Source organism: Balaenoptera acutorostrata, chromosome 15, assembly GCF_949987535.1.
Source record: "Balaenoptera acutorostrata chromosome 15, mBalAcu1.1, whole genome shotgun sequence".
Lineage (NCBI taxonomy): Eukaryota > Metazoa > Chordata > Mammalia > Artiodactyla > Balaenopteridae > Balaenoptera > Balaenoptera acutorostrata.
The window spans coordinates 47,603,176-47,617,227 of NC_080078.1; the positions used below are offsets into that span (position 1 = coordinate 47,603,176).

Sequence of the window (14,052 nt, forward strand, 5' to 3'; positions counted from 1 at the left end):
TACGGAAGTTCCTTTAGCATTTGTTGTAGAGCTGGTTTGGTGATGCTGAATTCTCTTAGCTTTTGCTTGTCCATAAAACTTTTGATTTCTCTGTCGAATCTGAATGAGATCCTTGCTGGGGAGAGTAATCCTGGTTGTAGGTTCTTCCCTTTCATCACTTTAAATATATCGTGCCACTCCCTTCTGGCTTGTAGAGTTTCTGCTGAGGAATCAGCTGTTAACCTTATGGGAGTTCCCTTGTATGTTGTCATTTTTTCCTCGTTGCTTTAATAATTTTTCTTTGTCTTTAATTTTTGACTATGTGTCTCAGCATGTTTCTCCTTGGGTTTATCCTGCCTGGGACTCTCTGCGCTTCCTGGACTTGGGTGGCTATTTCCTTTCCCATGTTAGGGAAGTTTTCAACTATAATCTCTTCAAACATTTTCTCGGGTCCTTTCTCTCTCTCTCCTCCTTCTGGGACCCTTATCATGCAAATGTTGGTGCGTTTAATGTTGTCCCAGAGGTCTCTTAGGCTGTCTTCATTTCTTTCATTCTTTTTTCTTTATTCTGTTCCATGGCAGTGAATTCCACCATTCTGTCTTCCAGGTCACTTATCCATTCTTTTGCCTCAGTTATTCTGCTATTGATTCCTTCTAGTGTATTTTTCATTTTGGTTATTGTATTATCTCTGTTTGTTTGTTGTTTAATTATTCTAGGTGTTTGTTCTTTAATTCCTCTAGGTCTTTGTTAAACATTTCTTGCATCTTCTCGATCTTTGCCTCCATTCTTTTTCTAAGGCCTGGATCATCTTCACTACCATTATTCTGAATTCTTTTTCTGGAAGGTTGTCTATCTCCACTTCATTAACTGGTTTTCTGGGGTTTTATCTTGTTCCGTCATCTGGTAGATAGTCCTCTGCCTTTTCATTTTGTCTATCTTTCTGTGAATGCGGTTTTTGTTCCACAGGCTGCAGGATTGTAGCTCTTTTTGCTTCTGCTGTCTGCCCTCTGGTGGATGAGGCTATCTAAGAGGCTTGTGCAAGGTTCCTGATGGGAGGGACTGGTGGTGGGTAGAGCTGGCTGTTGCTCTGGTGGGCAGAGCTCAGTAAGACTTTAATCCACTTGTCTGCTGATGGATGGGGCTGAGTTCCCTTCCTGTTGGTTGTTTGGCCTGATGCAACCCAGCACTGGAGGCTAGAGGCTCTTTGGTGTGGATAATGGCGGACTCCGGGAGGGCTTATGCCAAGGAGTACTTCCCAGAACTTCTGCTTCCAGTGACCTGTCCCTGTGGTGAGCCACAGCCACCACCCACCTCTGCAGGAGACATTCCACCACTAGCAGGTAGGTCTGGTTCAATCTCCTATGGGGTCACTGCTCCTTCCTCCTGGGTCCTGATGTGCACACTACTTTGTGTGCGCCCTCCAAGAGTGGAGTCTCTGTTTCCCCCAGTCCTGTCAAAGTCCTGCAGTCAAATCCCACTAGCCTTTAAAGTCTGATTCTTTGGAAATTCCTCCTCCTGTTGTTGGACCCCTAGGTTAGGAAGCCTGACGTCAGGCTCAGAACCTTCACTCCAGTGGGTGGACTTCTATGGTATAATTGCTCTCCAGTTTGTGACTCACCCACCCAGCGGTTATGGGGTTTGATTTTTATTGTGATTGCGCTCCTCCTACTATCTCATTGTGGCTTCTCCTTTGTCTTTGGATGTGAGGTATCTTTTTTGGTGAGTTCCAGTGTCTTCCTGTCGATGATTGTTCAGCAGTTAGTTGTGATTCCGGTGCTCTCGCAAGAGGGATTGAGCACACGTCCTTCTACTCCACCATCTTGAACCAATCCCCTCCTTTTATTTTTGAAGCATGAAGAAAATATTAAACTTTAAGCTATTATTAGCTTGTTAGAAAGGCACCTTAAAAACAATGGGAAGCTGAAAGTATAAAGAATTTTTAAATGTGTAGCTTGGAGTATTAGAAATTGGGTATATTTTTAGTTAGTTTTTCTTCCCACATATTAATTTCTTCCTCTTTGTTAGGATAAAAAAATAATGATGGCATTCAACCTAATATAGCAACAATCTAACTTAATGATCAAATAATTGTTTTTAAAGTCATCATCCTAGTTAGAGAAATTTCACTCTTCTGAACCCTCATTCCTTTTTGTCTTTTGAGCGATGCCAAACACTTTCAATTCATCTTGGCTTTCAAAGTGACCTAGAAGGAGCCTCTCTCAATGGGATAACACATAAAATATCTTCAGGTGTAAAATGGGGACAAATAACAAATAGGCTGTGGTAAGGATTGAAAGAGACAATATATGCCAAACACTTAAGAAAACGTAGCCTAAATATAGAGTAGACACAGTCTGCTGTAACTGTGAAACTCAAGGCACTGTCTTGAGAGAGAGAGAGAGAGAGAGAGGGAGGGAGGAAGGGAGGGAAGACAACCTACCCTGAACTTCATGCATTATGTCCTTTCCAAAAGATAGAAGTGGATATATATGTGTGTGTGTGTGTGTGTATGTGTGTATGTGTATATATATATATATACACACACACATATGTAAATAAAACTGGTTTTAGTTCTAAACAGTATCTATTAATTTTCTTTGTAGAATACCTACATCAGTGGGATTGGTAAACAGAAGAAGAAAATATGTAGGAAACTCAAGGGAAGCCAAGGGGGAGGAAGCAGGAAAAAAACAAAACAGTTAGTGTCAGCAGATCTGGCTTTCAGGCAGTGCTTCCTGGCATACGTGTTAATGGTTGGTGCCAGCTGACAGCAAGTGTGGTAGAAGAGGTCACGTGACATAGGGTGCTCAACACTGTTAAATGTTACAAGTCTTAAAAAAGACATGGTCAGAAGAAAGTTCACTGGAGGAGGCCATCAATCAGCCAATTATGTTCTACTATTTCAGGAAGAGACAATATTTTAAAATACTTAAGAAGCGAAGGTGGGGGGGGTGGCATGTCAGTGAATACAAATTTTTTTCTAGATGATCAGCAAGGAGCAGAAAGGAAAACACAGAATGAGAGATAGGATGGTAATATGAAGGGGTAAAAGTCAAGAGGTGGATTAAATCTATTTTTAATTCATATATTCATAGATTAATTATTTATAGATAAAAGCTGATCATGTTTCAGCCCATTCAGAGAACTAACTAAATAAGGGAGTACTATTTGAAAAGAGGACCTTAATAATCTTGTACATCACACAAAATAATTCAAACTAACTCTATGAAGAGTGCTGATTTTAAATAAAATCACATGAAAAATATTATATAAAGTGTAGGAGCAGATTCTGTGTATTAGTTCACTGGTTGGTTGGTTTTCCTCACTGCAGTCTGAAATAACCTTCAAGATGAATTTTATCAAAAAGTGACATCAAAACTCCTACAAAAGGAAATAGCAGTGTGTATGCAGGCATACACACAGCCCTTAGAAACTCAGTCTTAGACAGAGTTAGAGTACGTTGATGACAAAGATACCATGCACCATCCTTTGAACTCATTTGGTGGCAAGTGTAATAACACTCATATCTTTACCTTTCCTGCTGAGCTCTAAAGTAAGCAAACCATTCTTAGTTAATTCAGGATGTGTCTGTCATCAAAACAAATCTAAAATGCAAGCAGCAGCAACTTTATTAGCACTTACTGATCCCAGGGGTGATAAATACGTTTGTTTACTTAACACGTGCAAGCGAAACTGTTGGCAAAAGAGCAACTGTTCAGACTGCTAAGTAGATAAAATTCACATTAAATATAAAGTCATGATATAATCCTAGTAATTGTCAGAATCTATACCAGCAATGGTCACCTTCTGTAGCATCAAGGGCCACATTATCAACCTGTGAGAAACCTCCAGGTCACTGATAATTTCCATTAGTTTGCATATATTAACATACGCTTGGCCTCTAAGCGCTTCAAAACTTTAGTTTCCCAAATATTGAGTAAATGCTCTATGACATTGTCTTAACATTTGCCTGATGTACCAGAGTATGTCATTCTTTCCTGGGCTTTTACTCTTTCTCTGAAGTACTGCTATGTACACTTGTTCAAATGGGTAGGATGGGTTTTAAGATGCTTCCCTGTGGGACATGATTGGCTGGAAGTTTTCATCTTTCATCTCTTTTCCTCTTATTTTCTCTACAATGTGCTTTCTAACCAGGTACTTGTATCGGAGTAAGGATAAAATCTCTTGTCCCTTGGGATGCTGTGTCATCCCCACTACTGTGTCTACTGATACTCCTACGTCTGAAGACCACGGCACTGTTTGCACCTCTGTAGAACAGCAAAGCCAGGTGGATGCCAGAGGTACACACTACATCAATCCTCCTTCTGCTGAGGGAAGAGGGGTTTTTGTAAATAGGAAGAAAAAGATAAGCACAAAGCAGAAGAGGCTGCCAACTCCTTTAACCCAAGGAAATGGTATGGGATAAAGGAGAGATGGGTGGAGAGCAGTGAAACTACTCAGGTGAAACTTGCAAAATAGGCTGGCAAGAGACCACTCCTCGCTGCATCAATCCCTGTGGGCCAGTAATGGTTTCCAAATGGTACTAAGGGTGAGATACTCTTAGGTCCTGTGATTTTCACAGGCACCAGAAGACATTAATTACTCTAGTTCCTGAGGATTTTAAACCTTGGAGGCCTTCACATAGGGTGGAGTTTGATACACACACACATAACCACATACTTCACACCAAATCTATTTTACATCTTTTCCACGCCCAGAATGAAAATGTGGATGTTCTATTATGTCAGTGCCTAGTCCTCTAAAAAGAAAAAAAAAAAAAAATCTAAGCTCTCCTGTTTGATATAAGAGATGCCAAATTCTCTCCCAAAATGGCTGCATCTCTAACAAAGCAGTAAAATAGGTGTAAACAAAAGAGGAAATTAATTTTTAAAATAGAATATTTCACCCACAGTTTTGAAGAAAAGATCAACACAGTTCCTTCAGAAACCATAAATGCATCCCAGACACCACTGACTCACTCTATACCTTAAACCCTTCAGACAATGAATTCAAATGTCCAGGGACTGTGACACTGTTCTATAAAAGGAGAAGGGGAGTTGAGATTTACTTCAGATGGAATTTCCTTTGGGACTGAGGCTACATGCTTCAGGAAGAATTCTCCTCAGTTTAGGAAACGCTGGCTATAATCAAGGTTCAGTCCTTCCAACCAAGTACACCCAGTGATAGTTCCAGTCACAAGCTCACTTGGCTTAAGAAGTTGGGTTCAAATTAACAGTTGTTTGGATGGTGATTCTAGAAAGACAGCTAAGCCTTACATTAGTATATCTTCCATTTTTGGTGCAACATAAAACGGTATCTGTCAATTCCTGAGAGATCTAGTTTGAGTAGGAATATCCCTCACTGAAATCACCACAAAAATTAAAATGTACTCTTTTGGGAGTAGTTTCAGAGTCCTTTGAAAAAAAGCCATTGACTCATACTTCACCAAGGTTTCATTCTAAGGGTCTCGATTCTGGAGCTAAATAAAGACAAAGAACGAGACAGCAACAACTTCTCATCTCTGTGCATGAAAGACCATTGTCCAGTTAACGTGGAGTGAGGAGGATTCACTCTGTGACACCAATTCACAGGGAAGATGGTGTCAAACCATCGAGAACATTCAAGGTACTGCTCAAACACTGAATGCCATTTCTAGATTACATGTGATCTATTTCCTCAACTGCTAGATCCTTCTTTAAAAAAATTATAATTGTTATTTTATTGTGGCAAGAACACAACATAAGCTCTATTCTCTTAACAAATTTTAAGTGTGCAATACATTATTTGCCTGTTGGATCCTTCATTTTTCAGTCATTATGCATGATATGAAGATAACACTCAAGGCCTCAAAGGCCAATCCCTAATGACCTTGTCTGTATCTTGCGACACACCAGTAAAGACAGACCCTGGGTAATGGGGACCATGCTTCACTGATCTTCTTCAGTCGTTCTCAGACAACGTACCTTGGCTATTTGAAATGTAATGTACTTCATTATGACTTTACTTCTTCACATAATTGATTATACAATTTCTGACAACCCCCAAACACGCTGGAAGATGAGCACTGTGGGGGTGATGGTCACGGATGGGAGGCATGGTGAATGGCATCCAGAACACATGCTTCAGATTCAACCAGTTCTCTAGGTTGAGCAAATGAAATGGGAGAGAGAATTCGTTTTTGCAAGAAGAAACAGTCTGACAGCAAAGTCAAGAACTGCCCATTTGAAATCTTGACATTTCCTGAGTTCTAAGATTGATTTCATTTTAATCGACCCTAGAATATGTGTGGAAGCGAAAGGAATCTTGTAAACGCCCATGTTCAGTTTTATGTTTCAAAGGAAATATTATAAAAACATCAGCTTATTTCTTTTCGCAATCCTGAAACAAAACCTCAACTATGTTCTTGTAACAGGAAAATAGGCAATAGAGTGCTTTATAATGCAGCTAAAACTGGCCCCAGAGCAAGGCTAAACCCACCAAAGTTTCATAAAATCTACTCCTCAGCTGTTGATGTTCTTTTTTATGTTTTCCTTACATCTTTCTTGTCACCGTGATTCATCCATTCTTACATACACAAACTCCATCTCGAATGTGTTCCCAACTATAGCAGTATTGAATGCTATTTATATTTTTTGAAATGTCAACAAGGCAAGAAGCAGAGAACCTGTCAGGACAGTTTTAAAATTGTCATTTTATGACTTCAGTGAAAAATCTGTCAGTTCTAATTTAACAAATTAAATTAAGAAAAAATGCTTTACCATAGTTGACATGGTTTCAAGGACATTGCAATAAAACATTGATGGTCTTATTTTAACTTCTTTATATCCTTCTTCATAAAGAATATAATCTGGGGCTTCCCTGGTGGTACAGTAGTTAAGAATCCACCTGCCAATGCAGGGGACATGGGTTCGAGCCCTGGTCTGGGAAGGTCCCACATGCCGCAGAGCAACTAAGCCCGTGCACAACAACTACTGAGCCTGTGTTCTAGAGCCCTCGAGCCACAACTACTGAAGCCCACATGCCTAGCGCCCATGCTCCGCAAAAAGAGAACCCACCACAATGAGAAGCCTGCGCACCACAATGAAAACTAGCCCCCGCTTGCCGCAACTAGAGAAAGCCTGCGTGCAGCAACGAAGACCCAACGCAGCCAAAAAATAAAATAAAATAAAATAATTTTTAAAAAAAGAATATAATCTGACTTTCACATATCATGACTCAATACAAGAGGGGAGAAACATAATAACACTTTTTACGTAGACTTTGTAAGGAGAGAAGGAGAGAAGATCTGTGTATCAGGGAAGTGAGTCAAAAAATCACAATTCCAATGACAAATTACAATCCTCTCCACTTTTCAGTGCTTATTTTTAATTGTATTCTGGAGCTCTCATTCCCTTTAAGATTCCTCCTTTGTCTTTGATATATCAGTCCAGGAAATACATCTTTACACACTCAACTTTGAAGATCAAGAAAACCTGCACCACCAAATGCTGTTTCCCTTCTCTCTAAGAAATTAGAAAACCCACTGCTGAGACCCATCCTGTACTTGATTTTTGGTTTTTTTTCCCAAATCAAAAAAAAAAAAAGTTATGTTTTTATTTCTGCCTACAATATACATACATCCTGATGATTTATCCTTTCTAAGTATCTTCTTTATGAGACCCAACCAAAAAGTGTAATCCTGCTTAAAATTAAGAAGTCCTATCATTTCAATTTAATTAAGAATTATCCTTAACCCCTGGATGCTTTGGGGACATCACCTGGAGCAATTAGTGATGGGAAGGGTCTTTTAGAAAGAAGACCAGAATACAACCCAGAGAGAAAAAGGAATGTTTGAGGAGGTTATGTCAGGGCTGTATGAATTCTATGGCCGCAATGAAAAGAATCAAGCTCATTTTAAGCAGAAGAGAAATTTCTTTGAAGAATCTAGTGGAAAGCTGAAGAAGCAAGACTGGCAAAACAGGAAGTAGGGAATCTTCAGGAAAATTGGTAGCAAGAGCGTTTCAAGGTAAAGCTGCTGGGATGATTAAGCTTTAAACACATCTAGCCTCTTTGTCATTCTTTTCAAGATTCAGATTCCCAGGAAGAAACATCAGATTGGCCTACATTGGTTCGTGTGCCTTCCTTTTGGCTGGGGTGAACCAGGCGTCTTAACTGGCGGTACCATCAGGCAGAATCCATAGAAGAAGGAAAAACGTAGGAAACCAATATACACATAAAAGGGACAAGCAGAGAAAGGAAAGAGAATGCTAAGAGTGTGTCTGATTGTATTGGTTTCCTCTTGCTGTGTGACACATTGCCACAAATAGAGTGGCTTAGAAAAACACATTTATCATGTCCCAGTTCCTAAGGGTCAGGAAACTGGGTTCTTTCCTCAGCGTCTCACAACTCTACATCAGAGTGTCGACTGGACTGGGTTCCTCTCTGGAGCTTGGAGGTCTCTTCCAAGGTCACATAGCTGTTGGCAGGATCCAATTTGTTGGGGTTGAGGGACTGACTGTGGTCCCTACTCTCCTCCTGGCTGCCAACCAAGGACCACTCTCATCTCCTGAGGCTGCCCCTTCCTTGCCATGTGGCACTGTCACAACACGGCAGCTTCGAGGCCAGCAGAAGACTCTCTCCTCTAGTTCACTAAGAGGCAGTCTTATACAATGTAGCCCTAATCAAGGGAGTGAGACCCCATCACCTTCACCATATTCCATTGGCAAGTCACAGGTTCTGCCTGCACTCAAGGAGAGGGGTTTATTCAAGGGCCTGACTCATTGTGGGTCACCTCCCAGTGTGTCTGCCAAATTGGGGGAAAGGGTCTCCAAATGGGATCATTCGGGAGATATCCCCCCCACACACACACCTGCACACACTCACGCAGACACACACCTCAAGACTGCACAACTGGTACCAATCCATGAGTTTTCAGCTCGACTCTCAGGGAACCTTTCTTTGCATGGCAGGGACAAGCAAAACACATAAAGCAATGACAAACAAGTGCCAACTTGTGCTGGAAGCTTTCTGAGTCTGGAGCAGATCAGACACACAATTCACAGCTATCATACCCCATCATTACACATGCTGAGTAGTGCCTGGCAGAAAACAAAAGCAATCGTTTTGCAAATAGCTGAGCTTCTAAATGCTGACATTATGTCATTTGTTTTGACACTTCAAAAACACCGACATTTCATCATATTTCAAGTGTACTGAAAAGTTAAACATGTCCCTTCATTCAACATGATTTTGAGGAGCAAAGGAAGCCTACTATTTGTAAACATCGCAAACCATATGACAAAAACGTTGGTTAAACTGATACACAAGGCAAGTATCAGATCAGCTGCATATGGCATTGCTACAGTATCAGTGTTATTTCCTCCTCTCATTCATCATTCCAAGGCAACTCTGAATTAGTCAAAAAAGCACTGATGTAAACACGGTGCAGCCACTGTGAAAAACAGTATGGCAGTTTCTCAAAAAGTTAAAAAATAGAATGAACATATGATCCAGCAATTTCCTTTCTGGGTCTATAGCCAAAAGAATTGAAAGCAGGAACTTGAATAGATATTTGTACACTCATGTTCATAGCAGCATTATTCACAATAGCCAAAAGGTGGAAATAGCTCACGTGTCCATCAACAGATGGATGGAAAAACAAAATGTGGTATATACATACAATGGAGTATTATTCAGCTTTAAAAAGTAAGGAAATTCTGACACATGCTACAACATGGATGAACATTGAGGCCATTATGATAAATGAAATAATCTAGTCACAAAAGAACAACTGTCTTATGATTCCAGGTATATGAGGTCCCTAGAGTGGTCAATTTCATAGATCCAGAAAGTAGAATGGTGGTTGCCAGGGGCTGGAGGGAAGAGGGTAGGGGTGACTAGGGAGTTGTCCTTTAATGCATACAGAATTTCAGTTTGGGAAGATGGGAAAAGTTCTGGACATGGATGGTGGGGATGGTTACAAAACAATGTGAATGTACTTAATGCCACAGAACTGTTAAAAAGGTTAAAATGATAAATTTTGTGTTACATGTATTTTACCCCAATAATATATATATATATATATATATATATATTTTTTTTTTTTTTTTTTTTTTTTTTTTTTTTAAAGAGCACAAAGTTTGAGATCAAGTATACTTGGTTCTGGTGTGGATTTTGCTACTTCTTAGTTCCATAAACTCGCTGCTTTGCTTCCTCATCAGTAAAATGAGCATGAAACTCAACCAACCTTCCTCATGGATGAGTTAGAAACTACAATCTGAAATCTGGAAAAGGCCTCAAGGCAATCAAATAAGAGAGCCCACTAGATGGTATGTCCCAGAAGATCAGGGACTTTGTCTACTTAATTCATTGTTGCAGCCTTAGCACCAAGAAATATATATTCAATGAAAGTCCTTTGAAACAAATAAATTTCTATTCAATGATAAATTTTATTTTTGCTAGTATTCCTATTGTACTTTCAAGTGTATTATTTAAACCAGAAGACTCACCCATTTCAGAGGCCTGACCTTCATCTAGATTCCTCACCCCTCATTATCTAAGCCACTTCTAACAGGTCTATCCAGTGGCCTAATTTGGTCTCTAAGACCCTTGACACTATGTCTAAGACCAATTGCCTACTCATGCTTCTGAATCCTCTTAACATTGACTATAGAGTGACTAAGAAGATGCACTTTTTCAAATCAAAGGGGAGAGAAATCCTACCAGCCTCTCTGAAACAATGGATATGCTAGAACATCAATGAAATGATATCATTTGGTCAGAGCCCAGATCTCACACTGGTGCTAGGTTCATCCACAGAACCTTGGAGGGCAGGTTATGTATCAAGTTTCACTGTGGTTGAATCCTGGCCCCGAGGACTCTAGGTTATGATTTAACCTCTCTCTTTGATCTGTGCTCCGTATAGAGCATGTATATTAATGAAGGAAGGAGCTGTCACCTTGAGTTTCCAAGAGCTTGGATTAGGCAGGGGGTTGAGCAGAGGTCCCCAACATCAACTGGCATCTGACAGTTCAAAGACTGCTTGAGCCAGGAATCTCCCAGTCAGGGGTTTTCTCCAAAGGCTGGCCTTTCCCTGCCAAACATGGCCTGCCCCTAGCCTATGAACACTAAAATTTTACAAGCTGTCCTTTCTAAAACAAAATTGTGGTGAAAGCAGTGATATTTACATGTGATGTCCACTTAATTTCCACGGCTTCTTGTAAAGTACATAGTGAACACGGAAACTGTTTTGTAACCCAGACAGACCTGGAAGGGATCAAATACATCCCAGAACTAGATTCCATTTCTAGTACTCTAATATCCCAACAGTCTAACTCTGCAGTAGTGTGAGATAATAGGGGAAAAAAAAAAAAAAATATATATATATATATATATATATATATACCAGTCTTTTCTGCCGGTCCCTGGTACTGAGCTTTTAAAACGCTTGTAATTTACTAAGTGATAAGAACACGGGGAGTGTCTCTTTTTCTAGTATTTGTTTTTGACCCTGTCCCTGACACAGAGCTCTTAAAATCCTTGTAAAATCCCTAAGTGATAAGAGCACCAGGAGTATCTTTTTTTTCTAATGAGGTGACTCTGGGTGGGCTCCTGGCTTCAGGCTGGGGGCTGGTCACCCAAAAGACAAAGCCATGAATGAAAGCTTGGAATTTCAGCCCTCCCTGCCCTTCTCCAGAGAGGGGAGAGGGGCTGGAAAGGGAGTTGTTAATTGATCATGCCTATGTGAGGAAGCCTCCATAAAAATCCCAACAGTAGGGGATTTGGAGAGCTTCCAGGTGGGCAAACACATGTACATGGGGTGGGGGGGGGGTAACACACCCTGACTCCACGGGGACAGAAGCTCCTGTGTACCTGGACCCTCCCAGACTTCACTATATGTATCTCTTCATCTGGCTCTTCATCTGTATCCTTTATCATATCCTTTCCCAAACTGGTAAACATATTTCCTTGAGTTGTGTGAGATGCTCTAGCAATCATCAAACCTGAGGAGGAGGTGGTCATGAGAACTTCCAATTTGTAGGCAAATTGGACATAAGTTATGAGTAGCCAGAGACCTGCTACTTAGGATTGGCATCTGAGGTAGGGTGGGAGGCACCTTGTGGGACTGCGCCCTTAACCTCTGGGATCTGACACTATCTCCAAGTAATGTTAGAATTGAGTTACACTGTAGGACACCCAGCTGGTATCACAGAAAATTACTTAGGGAAAACCCCACACATATTTGGTGACCAGAAGTGCTAGAAGTGAGTAGTAAAGGACACTCACAGGGGAGAAACACACAGTACGGAAGAACTGGGTTTTTCCTAATAGAGAAAGGAAAAAAGTTTTTTCCATTACAAGTAGTTCTCAAGCAGTTGCTCAGACATAGAACTCCTTTATCAAATTGTGAAAAGTAGTAAAAGACACACTAGAGAGATATAAAAAGTATCTGGAATATGGCCAACTTAAGTCAGCCAAGTGACTTGGGAAAGTTGGTTTAACACTCTAGGACTCAACTTGTCTTCTGAAAACTGGGTGAAATGACATCTACTTCCTAGGATTGTTGGGAGGATTAAATGAGCGATGGAGAGGGGCTGAGCACAGTGCCTGCACATAGTAAGCACTCAATAAATGGAGGCTGTTATTAGAGAAATGATAAACACTAATGAGAAAGCCAATGAAAGTTGAGTATTGGTGCCAGCAGGGCTCTCAGGATCAGGGAGGTGAGTTTTCCTCTCAAATCCAACTAGAAGCTGCTGGAGATCCCCCAGGAGGGGGTGATGGAAGCCTCTCACCTGTGCACTCAGACACATAGCCCCCTCGCAGAAGGGAGAGTCAGGCCACGTGTTACGTGCTTGTATTTTCTTCCGTTGCATATTCTGCGTGAAGGGCAGGAATGTTGACACCGTGTTGCTGTCCCTTTGGGTTTTCCTCAAAATAGGCTGAAACATCCCACCATCCAAAAACAACTTCCTTTGAGGACAATGGAATCTGTTCACACAAATTTTGTACCTTTGCCCTATTTCTAAATCTCTTCTTATTGCTTCCCCGCTTCGTCCTTGCTCAACCCTTAACCAGCTTCTGGCCTGGGTGCTGCTTCAAGTATTAGAACAGATTCATCAAATTGTTTGCCAATAATTCGTGCATCTTCTCCCCGGCACAAGTCTTTCTTCAACTTGGTGTCCCCAGCACCAGCGCAAGGCACCCAGCAGGCCCTTGACAAAAGTTAATGAAATCATGAATGAAGTAACCAAAGAGGAAACAATCCTTCTAGTTCCTTTCTTTATCTGAAAGGACACACAGATCATCACAAGCCCTTGCTCGCCTCTCTTTGGAAACCACTGCATCAGGGTATCAGCAAGATAAGCCCAGGGCACACAAATTATTCCCTGGAAGACAATTAGATGATAGCAGATGGAAACGGCACTTATTTTCTCAGGCCACTAGAATGTCATTTTACAATTTGGAACGAGAATCACATCCAAATCTAAGGCTTAATCACCATCACGTTCCTGTCACATTCTGAACATGGCTTATTTCAGCCCTCAGCAAACACATTCTCAAAACATGTGCTTCTTGCCTCTCTGCTCTGCAGTCCCCCAAAGGCAAAACACCTCTCAAAGAACAAGAAGAGTTTGCCTTTGTGAGAAATACTATTCACACTGAGTTCTTTTCGGAATTTTGGCATATTTAACTTAAACAGCTGGTCATTTTTTTTTCTGAATGATCGGGTATTCCAATTTTTCCCTCTAACTAGGTCAATGGCAAACTTTCTGAGAGCATTCAGCAGGTGACTGTGCATGTGTATATGCAAATATCCAGTCATTGCAGGCTCGGAGCATTCTGTACTCAAGTTTACTTTCTTAAAATTCATATTCTTTGTTCAGCTGCTTTTCCTAATCCCCTGCCTTAGCATCGCAAATTCTGCCATTTATTTCATAGTCTCCGACTCCCACAAACGACATATCTCATTTTGTTTGCAATTGTCTGCTCTTCCTTGGGCACAGTCACGGAGAGAAGGCTGCCATCTCTTTAACTTCCTACCTCTTCCACATTAAGCGCTGTCAGCAACCCTTTAAAAATAACTGATGGGAC

General features: G+C 40.9%; 1 protein-coding gene across 4 annotated transcripts in view; it reads right to left on the minus strand.

Moving 5' to 3' along the window:
* The window catches only part of MACROD2 (mono-ADP ribosylhydrolase 2), a 2,013,670-nt gene that overhangs the window by 913,955 nt on the left and 1,085,663 nt on the right, over positions 1-14,052 (minus strand). The gene's annotated exons all lie outside the window — the stretch shown is intronic.